This window comes from Lactuca saligna, chromosome 3 (genome assembly GCF_052625555.1).
Source record: "Lactuca saligna cultivar CGN05327 chromosome 3, ASM5262555v1, whole genome shotgun sequence".
NCBI classification, from domain to species: domain Eukaryota; kingdom Viridiplantae; phylum Streptophyta; class Magnoliopsida; order Asterales; family Asteraceae; genus Lactuca; species Lactuca saligna.
In genome coordinates, this window is record NC_136419.1 from 100,356,502 (window position 1) to 100,371,532 (window position 15,031).

Sequence of the window (15,031 nt, forward strand, 5' to 3'; positions counted from 1 at the left end):
GTGATCATCAGAATACGCCCATCTGCGCCTGAGTTCTTCACTATCGTTCAGTCCCTTTGGTAGTGTCCAATCTCGCCACAGCCATAGCAGGCTTGGTTTTCTTCAACTCCGGGTATTTGTGAAATCAGTTGAGTCGTTGCCCTACAGAAACAAACTGTGTGTTCCTTTCTATGGCAGTTCAGACACTGGATTTCCCGGCATACTCCAGTGTGGTGGTAGTTTCACTTTCCAAACTTCGAAAGTGTTCCAGCATATCGACTGGTTGGTGTTGGAGCAACGGGTATTGTAGCGGCGTACATAGTACTCGTTCGTTGCTGTTGCAGGAGCTCCTGTGTTGTTCGCTTCTTCTTCCTCGGGTTCCCCGACTTCTAATTATAGTCCTTTCCCTTTGATGGCTCGGGAACGAGGACTTCTACGCCATGGTAGACTCCATGGTCGATGAGTCGTTATGCCAGGCGTTTGGCGCTATCAAATGTGGTTGGGTTAGAAGACAACACATCTCCTTGGGTCGGGGTAGTTAGACCCCAGATGTACCTTTCTATCTTCTTATTCTCTGTAGTAACCATTTCAGGGAATAGTGCTTCTAGGTCGCAAAACCTTTTAGTGTAGGTCACTATATCTAAGCCAATCATGGTATGCTCCCATAGTTCTTGTTCCAGCTTTTGAACTGCGCCCCTCGGCAGTATTCTTCCAGCATCAACTCTTTTAGGTTTTCCCAAACTATTAAGTTAGCCACTTATAGGGTCACTGACTTAACATGGCTATTTCACCATGTTAGTGCTCTGTTGGAGAAGGTGCAGGAAGCAAGCTTCACTGCTCCCTTCTGGGCACGAACATATTGCGAAGACCGAATCTGTTTTCTCGAACCATCGCATCAGGGCGATGACTCCACCATTTCCATTAAAGGAGATGGGTTTGCAGTTCATGAAGTCCTTATATGAACATTCCCTTGGGTGTTTGTGGGTATCTTCGTGGTTTGTCAGGTGAGCACCACTACCAGATCCACTGACACCACTTGCATGAATTTGGGCGAGGGCAGCTACCGTTGCTATTGTTACCGCTGCCTGGAAAGCAGCTAGGTCTAACTGTGGTGGCGGATTCTTTGTCGTGCTATTGACAACTCGTTTTACCAGTCTACCGTAAGGCATCTTTCGCTATGAATACAAAGATGAGATGAGATAAGTCTATAGCAGTGGAGATAAGCCGAAAGCTGAAAGACAAGGTTATCCTAGTTTGGAATGTATCGAGTCCTAATTTCCATAGGGTTCTGGAAATGATTCATAAAAGAGTTTATACTGAATAAACTTTTATGAATGAGAAAGGCTATCCTCGAATGAATATATGTTACCTGAATAACTGTTACAAGTTGCATGTAAAGCAAATAATCCTAACACATAGGGTGAGTAGTGTTTCCATTAACTCATCAAGTTAACCAAGATTATTATTTATTAGTGTGACGCATAAGGCATTTCGATTACTTCGATTGTTCCTTCTTCGAAAACCTCCCATGAACTTGCTATTGTTTCTTCGTGACTCTTCTGCTGGCTACTATGAGGAAGTGGTTACATCTATCTGGGTTTGTCGTGCGAGAATGGGAGTGTCTAAAGAATCTATGAGATTAAGGGTAGCTTTATAGGGTGGTCGTTACAGAGTCCTTCTATAATTTTACAATGTATACAAGCTGTATATAATTTAAGATTAAATAGGCCTTCGAATAAGTGATCCTACTCCAAAACCACAACCAAACAAGGAACAGGAAGTGAAGCATAGATCACAAATTCTAAGTCTATAAAATCTCAATTATATAAAACCCTGAAAGTATACACTTAACAATTATAGTTCTATCCGCAAAGGGTCTTTTAAGTTATCACATAAGTCATTTATATAGTGCCTAAATACTCCTATAGTACTTTAACTTTATGTACTTGATCTAGAATTCTCTTGACTGGTGTTTTGGTAAGTTTTAAGACTGTTGCAACACCACATAACTCCCAAATACATGTCGGTCACATCTACAATGAATATAGTTGATCAGACTATATTGATCCTAGCTATGATTACATAACTGTTCAGGTTTGACGACAATGTTCAACCTTTAAATATTATAGTTATGTTCTTCTTGTGATACTTGGTCTACATGTATAAGCAACTAGGTACATTTTTATAACTTATCGTTATACTTTTAAAATATATCAATATCCAGAGCACTTAAGCCCCATTGTATTTATAGTTGTATATCTTTTATTGGTTGATATACTTAGTTCACTATAAACAATACCAATCTGTCACACCCTAAAATTGGAACGCCAGAAACGTTCGGGGGCGGAGGACGTCATGTTTAGTATCACAAGACATGTATCATAGTAAGCAAAGTAATGCACAACCATTTCATTAGAAAGAAAGTGTTTACAATGTGTGTGTTCACAAAACATAGAATAAATAATCAAATAACAAAACAAGACTTGAAGCTACTAAGCTCCATCTTCTAAATTCCCAGCGCGAGTACCTGTCTACTAGTTTCCTGAGAATACAAGTTATTTGAAAGAGTTTGTCAGCAATTAAGCTGGTCAGTTCATAAGATGTTTGTGATGTAAGTAAGTTGTAGAAAGTTGTTGAAAATGTAGTTGAAAAATGTAGTAAGTTGTAAGTTATGTTAAGAAAAGTTCGCTTGTTCCTCTAGAAAATCCTATATTTCCTATTTCAATAAAAGGTAAGTAAAAAATGACTCTACAATCCTTTCTATGAGTACTAAATGGGTACAAGTTATATAAGACTAAGATTAAACAGACAATCAATTATGTGTATCTACCCTAAAGAGGATACCACACATCCCATTGTTAGTTTGATCATCGTGGTATATAACCCTGTTGTATTCACTTGTTACTCATGGAGTTAATTGTAATGGTTCCATTATATTAATGAAAATATTACTTAAGAAAACCATTGTTTCTTATAATAAAATAGTGACCATAGTGATTACTTCTATAATTACGTAGTTTATACTGGCTATATATGAGGTAATATCAAATAGATAGTTAATTGGGTGAATCTGCCCTAAGCCCACAACCAAACAAGGAACAGGAAGTAAGGCGGAAAACACACATCCAATTACTTATTGGGTATTCATGATATATAACCGTGATGTATAAACTAAGGTATTATAGAGTTAATCACCTAAGGCCCTTTTAGTTTATACGGGTTTAATAAAATGGGTTAAACCCTTTACTGGTAAGTTTCTAGTTTTGTATACCGAAAGTTCTGTTTGGAAAAGTATGTTTTGTACTAGAAAACTGTGCATTGACTTTGTGTCCTATGACCTGACCCATACCTGGTACCCTTATGATGACTTAATGTATACTGAACACACACACACACATATATATATATATATATATATATATATATATATATATATATATATATATATATATATATATATATAATCGAATAGATAATAGACTGGGTAAATCCGTTCCAAGCCCACAACCAAACAAGGAATAGGAAGTGAAACGGAGAGCACACATCCTAATACCTGTCGAATCCTATTGATATAAATATATATATATATATATATATATATATATATATATATATATATATATATATATATATATATATATATCCTTTGATGTATAAAATAAGGAATCATAAGGTTAGCAATATGGTCCCTTTCTACTAAATGTACTAGACTTGACTATTCTGTTTGTCATTTTGAAAATATGTAAGTTTTTCCCTAGTTTATAACTATCTTGACTCGAAAATAGTTTACATTAACTTTCAAGTGGAACTGTCACTTTATGAAAGTAATGGGAAAATATAAGTACTCAGTTATCTTATAAATTGACATATTGAACATACTAATTACCTTAAAAAAATATTTTTTTTATTAAGGTCATAATGTGAAGGCTAGATCCCATACTATACGCTCTCCCTGTCAAAAGATTCTGGGAACCAAACGCAACTTCAGCAAACAAGTTGCTAGGTCATGTAACTTCCCACTAAGGTTATGTGATCATGTATACCCAATATAACTATCACCTTTTGTTTAGAACAATGCGCGAGTACTGTCTACTAGTTTCCTGAGAATACAAGTTATTTGAAAGAGTTTATCAGCAATTAAGTTGATGAGTTCATAAGATTTTAGTGATGTAAGTATGTTGTAGAATGTTGTTGAAAAATATAGTTGAAAAATGTAGTAAGTTGTAAGTTATGTTTAGAAAAGTTCATTTGTTCCTCCAGAAAATCCCGTATTTCCTACTTTATTAAAAGGTAAGTAAAAATGACTCTACAATCCTTTCTATGATTACTAAATGTGTAAAAGTTACATAAGAATCAGAGTAAACAAACAACCGATTATGCGTATCTGCCCTAACACATCCCATTTTTTGTTTGATCGTCATGGTATATAACCCTAGTGTATTAACTTGTTGGTCATGGAGCTAATTGTAACGGTTCCGTTATATTTACTGAAAAGATTCCTTAAGAAAACCATTATTTTTTATAATAAAATAGTGACCATAGTGATTACTTCTATAATTACTTAGTTTATACTGGCTATATATGACCTAATATCAAATAGATAGTTAACTGGGTTAATCTACCCTAAGCCCAAAACCAAAACAAAGAACATGAAGTAAGGTGGAAAACACACATCCAACTACTTATTGGGTATTAATGATATATAACCATGATGTATAAACTAAGGTATTATAGAGTTAATCACCTAAGGCCCTTTTAGTATATACGAGTTTTAATAAATGGATTAAACCCTTCACTGGTAAGTTTCTAGTTTTGTATACCAAAAGTTCTGTTTGGAAGAGTATGTTTTGTACTAGAAAATTGTGCATTGACTTCGTGTCCTATGACGTGACCCATACCTAGTACCCTTATGATGACTTAATGTATACTGAATATATATATATATATATATATATATATATATATAGAGAGAGAGAGAGAGAGAAAGAGAGGGAGAGAGATAGAGAGAGAGAATCGAATAGATAAAAGACTGGGTGAATCCGTTCCAAGCCCAGAACGAAACAAAGAATAGGAAGTGAAGTGGAGAGCACACATCCTAATAACTGCCGGTTCCTATATATATATATATATATATATATATATATATATATATATATATCCTTTGATGTATACAATAAGGAATCATAAGGTTAGCAATATGGTCCCTTTCTACAAAATGTACTAGACCTGACTGTTCTGTTTGTCATTTTAAAAATATGTAAGTTTTTCCCTAGTTTATAACTATCTTGACTCGAAAAGAGTTTACATTAACATTCTAGTGGAACTGTCACTTTATGAAAGTAATGGGAAAATATAAGTACTCAGTTATCTTATAAATTCACATACTGAACATACTACTTACCTTAAAAAATATTTGTTTTATTAAGGTCATAATGTGAAGGCTAGATCCCATACTATACGCTCTCCCTGTCAAAAGATTCTGGGAACCAAACGCAACTTCAGCAAACAAGTTGCTAGGTCATGTAGCTTCCCACTAAGGGTATGTGATCATGTATACCCAATATAACTATCACCTTTTGTTTAGAACAATGCGTTAGTGATTCATTGGTATAATTAGATCATATAGTTGTCCAATGGTATAGCACCTTATTATGTTTGGTCTGCTATAGTATCTTAGTATGTATCGTGTTATTGTATCTTCCTCCCTGTTTCTCTTTATTGTATGTTCTCTTTTGTTATCGTGTATTGTATCTTCCTCCTTGTTTATCTTTATTGTGTATTCTCTTATGTTATCGTGTATTGTATCTAGTATGAACTGAACCTCTAAACTATACCCCTTATAGTTTACTAATGTTTTACTTGAAATATTATTGAAAAGACTCATGTTACTACTAAGTTATGCGTGTACTTTAGAAATGGAGTTTTGTTAAGCTAAAAAGTAACATAACTTTAAAAGAGTTTTTGAAATGTTTTGATCACTTATTAAAGACGTAAGTAACCTTTCAAAGATGTTTTCACAAACAATTACACAATTAACAATTGTGTTCAACTTGTATTCCCCCCCTCCTTACAAGCATTTAAAACAGTTTAAAAGATTGATTACGGGGTATGAAGTCACCTGATGTGGGTGAATCAAAAGAATATGCGTCTAAGGATGAGAAGCTCCACGAATGATGTCCCGAGACTTATGAAGTCCTAAATGACATATATTGGCATAAATATATGGTTTAGAGGTAACCAAAGGCAACGTAACACCTCACGGGACTACAAAAACACTTGGAATGAAATGTTGAATCACATGTGATTGATCAAAGGAAGGTGGAATGGCACTAACATGAGTTTACATCCATGGGTTTTCGGCCAAGGGAGTTTACAGCCATAAACTTATGGTCAAACATGCATAAGAGGGTGTTTGAAGGCTAGTGAAACTTGTGGGACCAATGCTCTTCACAAGGGTGATAAAGACCATCATAATGGAAGGCTTTTGATGAGTTTACGGCCAAGCAAGGAGCTTACAGTCGTAACTCATGTATATTATGAAATGAGTGTGGTTTAAGGTCCTATACTCATCAATGAATGGTTCTAGGTCACAAGCCTTGCATCTAGTATGGGTTTAGGGCCAAAATGGCACCCTTATAGGGGTTTATGGCCATGGGAGATGGCTTGGCCGTGAACTTCTTTTGTTCTTGTATTCTTGATGATTTCAGGTCTCTAATCAGATGTTGTAACTAGATAATAAGTTAAGGGTATAGTTCTTACGATATAGAGGCTTGAAATGGTTGATTTTAGCCAAGAACACTAGTGTTTGTTCTTGGTGAAACTTGAAGATCTAGCAAATTGAATGATTTCATTGATGGAATCATGGATTGATACTAGATAATGAGATGTATCAACAAATCAAGGAAGAATACTTACAACTTTTGAAGATCTAGAATGAAGATCGGCCTGATAGTTATGAGGATTTGGAAGTTCTTGAGTTTGAAAGTGAAAGAATGAAGAAAGTTGAAGGATATGAGACTATATAGAGGAGTTTTCGGCCAGGGTTGAGTTTACGGTTGTAAACTCTACATTTTGGAGTTTAGGGCTTGAATCTTATACTGTGGCTTTAACAGATAAATCCCAACACTTATTCCTTAAGTGTACAAGGCTCAAAACACTCAAAGGGGCTCTAAATTGTGCTAAATGATAGCAGGAGTGAGTCTGTCACTGAGATGAGTTAACTGACTGAGCTTTCAAAGCAAAAATTTCTCAGGTTGTCACACTATTTGATAATACATGAGTACAAACAAACAATTTCATGGAATAATAGTATTACAAATTATTTTAGTAAAATATACAGCCAAACTATAATAGGTATAGTTTAGAGGACTCATTCATTGGTTTTCAAGTTTCAAAATACATAACAGGAAAATTAACATAGTACATAATATAATACAAATAGAATACATGATGGAAAACAAGTAGAGAACATTATCAGAAAGCAAACATAATACTTCACTAAGAAACAAACATGTAAAACTATATTTTATATATTTTATGAAACTTACTTTCAAGTATAATTATTACAAAGTAACTCTTTATTCTACATGTAATCATCGATAGCACATGTGAGACACGCTTCAAATACTTGTTTAAGTATAAAATAAAAGTCCTAAATATTATAACCAGAGTCTCTTTATGTGAGAGCGCGACAATTGTGTATAGATCTATATGGGACTGAAAATCCCGCACCTAAGCTGCCTACAACAACAAGGCTGGTAGGCCCAGGGTGACAACTGTCGTACCATATTTCGACACCTGAAGAACGTCGTATTTTAGGCAATCGTAGGTCATCAAGCATGGTTATTATAACTCACAATTTGATATTGAATATAATGATTATTGTATAAATAAGTGACGCTTCACAAAGTTTTATTAAATTATAAAACTATAATACAATATCTTACAAGTATAAACATGTTATACCATTTCAGTTCAGAGAAAACATACTTTTCAGGGTTTTATGAAAACTAAACTACATTTTACAAGTTGTTGTTACGAAAATCATTATACATCTTTCTTACAGCATAACATAGCAGAAAATATAGGATTTTCTAGGAAAAACATGTTCACTTTATCAGTACACAAGAAAACAGATTTCAGTTACAAATATACTTATGAACTCACCAACTTAATTGTTGACACTTTTCCAAAATCTACTTGTATTTTAGGGAAAGAGTGATACAGGTACAACCACATATTTTTGAGAAGACGGAGATTTATGAACTCGTGTCTTTTAAACTTGTACTTTTGAGTTCATATACATTATATTTTGAACACAGTTGTAAAACTCATAACTTTGTAATACAATGATTTTTGTTTTACTTTCATTACTATTATGCATTGTTGTAATACTTGACATGAAGTCCTCCATCCATGAATGTTTCCGACATTCTGATTTGGGGGTGTGACATAACCCATAATGAAATAGATATTCAAATAAGTGTCTCTACCCTAAAACCACAACCAAATAAGGAACATATAATAATGCCAAAACACACATTCTAAGGTTGTTAGATTCTAGTTATATGAAACCCTATGGAATTCAATTAATAGTTCAAAATTATCAAATAAGGATTTCAAAGCACATACCACAATCAACATATGTAAGGTATATGAGGCATCTATACAAATTAGGCAATTTTAGCATGCAATTCCTGAATAGATCCTTATCATATAATCTAACATGCATAACAATCCAAAAAAGCCATAACCATATGGGTATATTAGGAATCCCTTAATTTTTGAGCTCTGGATGACAATACGCACCACATCCTTCTTTTTTTAATTTGAAGTTAGATCAGGAAACCATGTTCACGATCTTAAGCCAACAATAAAACAAGAACATGGCAAAACACCGAGCTCATGTTTCTGATCCAACTATTTTCTTAAGTTTATTTGAATAAAAACATTCTCTTTCAAAAACTTAGTTTAGAAAATGTCTCAGTCCTCAGTTTGAGTTCAAACGCGACGTAAGGCATGTGCAAATTGCTCAAACTAAGGCTCTGATACTAACTTATAACATCCCAAAAATTACAAAAGATTTTTTTTAATTTAAAATCGATTAACCAATAAAAATCCTTCACTAGAAGTCATGTTGTAACATCTAATTGTTTGAAAACCATGTGATTAAAATAGTTGAATTACAAAATAGTGGAAACAATATCATTGATGTAAGTGTACAGTTCCTCCGAGCTCTTCACATAAACAACTTGCTAAAACATTTAATCCACAACTATAAGCATACGACTTAGTGAGTTCCCTAGTATACCATATATCCCAACATACATACAAATAATACAAGCAACATTCTCGTCTCTGGTGCCGATCTCCCAACTGTCCTATCAACAAGGATATCATACATCACAATCATACATGATGTTCACTGGCACTCCGCTACTACACTGCTACCAACTATCAGCCATCAACTTTCACCGATTGTCAATCACCCTACAATCATCAGCCTCTCACCGGATTAATGTCCCTTTCGAGGCCATTGCTAATACTAATAAACACCTCTTGAATAAGTACTCATATGTAGTCAGGAGTCGGATAGACAGTTGAGCAGATGATCATACCGAAATAAATAAATCAAACAAGAACCATTAAATAAGGCTTTAGACCAAGAGTTATCATGATATCCAACATAAACTACATACAACCCCTAGGTTATCCACACAACAGTCAACCAATACTATCATTACCCTAACCAACCATCACACCAAAAAGTATCATACAATCAATAGGCAAGGCCATACAATTCTAGCATACCATGACACCAAGTGTTCCATACTTCATATATATATATATATATATATATATATATATATATATATATATATATATATATATATATATATATATATATATAACAAGGAGTTATCCTAGTTAACTAACATACATGTAGTCTAACATTACTACTATCCTAAAAAATGAAGGATATACAATTTCATATGCGACATAATGTGAAGACTCACCTTAATCGCAAAACCAGAGAAGCAGAACCGTACTCTGGATCAGACCCCGCGAACCAACTATAACCAATTAAAAATTGAACGTCAATAAAAAAATGAATGATATACAATTTCATATGCGACATAATGTGAAGACTCGCCTTAATCGCTAAAACAGAGAACCAGAATTGTAGTCTCGATCAGACCCCACGAACCAACCATAACCAATTAAAAATTGAATGTCAATAAAAAAACCCAACTCCTTCAAGTTTGACCCAAGGTCAAACTAGTCAAAATTTAATAAATCAAAGATGAACCAGACCAATGACTAGCACACCTTGGGGAGCCCTTGGTCGCGTTGTTGCGAAGTCCTAACAAAGTAGAGAAATTGCAGTGGGCCACCACGTCGTGGGCCTTCCTTTTCCATGTCGTGGTTTCGATCAGGATGTCTTTTCTTTATTAAGAGCTTAATCCTTAAATATCAAGTGGCATAACTTCATATCTGGTTCTTCTCCATGTCTTAGTGGTTAAAGTTTCCAACATTATCCAATAATACGTCACTACAATGGAATATCTTAAACCCTAAGTTCAATAAACTCTCTGAAGGCTAATTTTATGTGCATGAGATCGAGAGAACCCAATAATATAAATCTTTCTCATTTAACAAAAATCTATTGATCGCAAGAGTATCATATCAAGATCTTGGGTTCCTCAAGCTCCAAGAGCATTCATGAAAGGGACCAAAACCAGCTATAAGGAGCATAGAATTTGATCTAAAAGGAAAAAAGGTCAATGTATAAGCTTTATGCTTCAAATGACACAGAAATCTAAAAAACATGATGGATCTAAGCTAGCTATTTGCTTCCTTGCACCAAGATGGAGCTTCTTCCCCCTTAAGCTTCACAAAAACAATAAAGACAAGGTCAAAACAAAGGGAACAAGCTTATTTATCAAGCATTTGGGCTAGGTTTTTGAGTTTGGAGGATGTAGGCTGAAGAGAATGACCTAATCCAAAAGTTAATGCCTTTTAATATGGAAGAAAACATATAGTCATGGGCTTCGGCTGCAACAGCAACCACGTCATGGTTAGCATCTTGCTACGCCATGGTGACCAACCATCTACGTTCTCATGTAAGTACCATGGCCACATCATAGTCATCAACCTACCACGTCTGACATAGTGTTTCCCCAAAAACCTTATATTTGACCTCTTTAAGTCATTAACCGATCAATTTGGGAAAATGAGCATTACATTACTAAATTAATGTCTTCGTTTACTTAATTTACTATGTTAATGTTATTGGATACACTGGATGGGAATTTATGGACTTTTTAATGCGACTAAAGGGTGGAGGAGGATCGAAACTGATTATTGATGGTAATTGGTTATCAAATAAGGCAGAGCTCGGTGGGGAAAATTAATCTGTGATTGATTTTTTTGCAAAGTTTTTTATTTGGTCCACAATTCACCTTTGGTAAATTCAAATTTATAAATTGGAAAAAAATTGGAGCCTCATTGAAAAAAAAAAATCAGAGCTTCGATTTGATCAAAATTTTTTTGCAATGGTCAAATTTGATCTTTGATTATTAGGCTATGGGATGTGGTCTCCTTTCTATCATAACCCACCACATCCAAAACCTTGGCCAACTCGAACTTCACATTTTCCATATCACTTTACCACCATTCTTACCGCATCCACACCCTCTAGCCTTAGATATTGATATCAAGTTATTCGTTTCATCGTGATTTAGTTTTACTGTGGCTAAAATTGACGAATATTTATTTGTCACTCTTCATATATTCATAATTTATATTTTGTGCCTTAATTTCGAATTTGAGAAGTGTTTTGATGATTTTTCAGAGTTCAGATTGTTTTCGACGTTTTGGAGACTTATTTTTCAAGACAATCATTGTAGCTTCGATTACAATTCATTTTGCTATATCAAAATCTGATCAACAATTTACTTCTATGTGAATAACGAATGAAATGTCACAAAAATATGATAAATGCTTTTATTTACATGTAAAAATAATATGCAACAATAGCTTTTTTTAGAAAAAAAATCAAATAAATTAATATAAACATGTGATGATAGCTGATGCAAGAAAAAAATTGGAAGTATTAAATTTAATAAAAATGGGTAAGTTTAAAAAAAATACAATATAAAAGTAAAAAAAAAAATATTTTTATAAATATTCATATTAAAATAACATATAAAGGTACACTCACATGTGAATATAGCATATAAGGAGAAGTAATTTAAAAAGATGATATACTACTTTATTCACATGTGAATGTTAATCACGAATGAAGTATAATAAAAACATAAATTTATTAACGTTTTATGCACATGAGAATATAACGTGTGAGGAAAACTAATTTAAAAAAATAAAATGATATACTAGTAATTCATTTGTGAACAATGAATGAACATTAACAAAAATTTAATAGATGTTTTTATTCATATGTAAATAATGAATAAACTATTACAAAAATATAATAAACAAATTATTCACATGTGAATAACAAATGAAATATAACAAAAATCTATTAAATTATTTTATTCACATGTAAATATAACATGTAACGAAAGATTTTTCAGAAAAAAAAAAAAGTACAACGAGAGTTGATGCCAAAATATTTATTGGATTTAAAAAATGGGTAATATTTTTGAAAAAATAACTTCTAAAAAAAATTGTCATGCATGTTGATATGTGAATAATATATAAAAGTATAGTCTCATTTAAAAATTGATATGTGAATAACATATAAAATTATATTCATGTATGAATATTACATGTTATATTCATATACGAATATTCACATGTGAATATATCATTTAATATTTATATGTAAATATTATATAATATATTCTAATATGAATATTATAAGATATATTCACTTTGTGAGTATTATATGGTATATTCATATATAAAATTCACATGTGAATAACATATAAAATATTTATTTCGATGTGAATTTTCCTGCAATATTGATATGTAAGTATTGTATGTAATATTCATAGTGGATATATAATATAACATTTAAAGGGAAATATTCAGAAAAATCCTAATATTTACGGAAAAGTTACACTTTAATCCTATTATTTTTTTTAGTGAAAAAGTCCTGAAACCGTCAAAAATTTGCAGTTTGACCCTTTTTGAACGGTTGAAACCGGTAACAAATTAATTTGGGACTATTTCGTAAACTAACCTAAAATATTGAGACTTTTTTTAACAAAAAATATTATGATTTTTTCTGTAAACAAAAATATTAGAACTTTTCTAAAATCAAAACCCTTATTATTATTATTATTATTATTATTATTATTATTATTATTATTATTATTATTATTAAAAATATAAATAACAATACTATTTTTTGAACTTGTTATTACTAATATTGTTACTAATACATATAAATGCATTTAAATGAAAAAATAATATTAATAACATTGTTTAATGGTGGAGGTGAAGGAGATGATGATATTTTTAGCATTGAAATTGTGAATGTCTGCTCGTATACTTTTACTTTGTATATGGTCATTTCATATTTGTTATTATTGTTTTCAATTCAGAATATTAATACTTAACAATTTAAAAGAAGTTGCATATTTGTACAATTGTTTATAAATAGTTTAAGGTAGAAGAGTTTCTCACTTTGTATATAAAATTGTTTAAGGTAGAAGAATTACTTTTTCAAATCCAACAAATCCACTACAAACATCTACATAGGTAACCCATATCAAAAATCAAAAGTATTAATTACAATATCTTGTTTAATAAAAAGTAATAGGATATGTTTTTTGGATTAATAATTTTTAATTTGGATTAATACTTTTGAATTTTTCCTATTACTTTTTATTAAACAAGATATTGTAATTAATAGTTTTGAATTTTGATATGGGCTACCTATATAGATGTTTGTAGTGTTTATAGTGTATCTGTTGGATTTGGAAAATAATCCTTTTACCTTAAACATTTTTATATACAAAGTGAGAAATCTTTCTACCGTAAACTATTTATAAACAATTTTACAAAGATGCAAACTTCTTTTAAATTGTTAAGTATTATTATTCTGAATTAAAAACAATAATAACAAATGTGAAATGACCATATACAAAGTAAAAATATACAAACAAACATTCATGATTTCAATGCTAAAAGCATTACCATTTCCCCCCACCTCCACCCTTAAACAGTGTGATTAGTATTATTTTTTCTTTTAAATACATTTATATGTATTAGTAACAATATTAATAATAACAATTTCAAAAAACAGTATTCTTATTTATATTTTTAATAATAATAATAATAATAATAATAATAACAATAATAATAATAATAATAATAATAAGAGTTTTGTTTGTAGAAAAGTCATAATAATTGTGTTTACAGAAAAGTCCTAAAATTTTTTGTTTACAGAAAAATCCCAATATTTTGGGTTAGTTTACGAAGTAATCCAAAATTAATTTGTAACCGGTTTCAACCGGTCCAAAAGGGTCAAACTGTAAATTTTTTCTGGTTTTTAGGACTTTTTCGTTGAAAAAATAAATCTTGGGACAAAAGTCTATTCTGTAAATATTTGGAGTTTTTTAAATATTTTCCAATATTTAAATGTGAATATATCAAGTATGCAATGGTAATAGCAGTGACGGTGACGGTGGGGGTGGTGGTTGTAGTTGTAGTGGTGATGGGAGTGGCAATGGTGGTTGCGATGGTAGGGATGTGGTAATGGGGACGACAGTGATGGTGGGGGTGGTGGTGGTAGGTGGAGATGGTAGTAGGATGGTAGTGGTTGGGAGTGATGTCATGGTAGTGGTGGGGTGGGGGCAGCGATGGAGGTGTAAATGGTAGGGATGGGGTGGTAGCAGGTAGTTGGTGCTAGTGGGTGGTGATGGTGATGACGGTGGTGATGGTGGGGTGAGTGTGGTGGTTGGTGGTGTGGTGGCAAGCGGCGAGTAACGGTGATAGTGGGGGGTTTGTGAGGATGTTAGTGGTGGTAACGGTGGTGGTGGGTGTGAAGGCGGTACCGGTTGTGTGGTGGTAGTGTCATGAT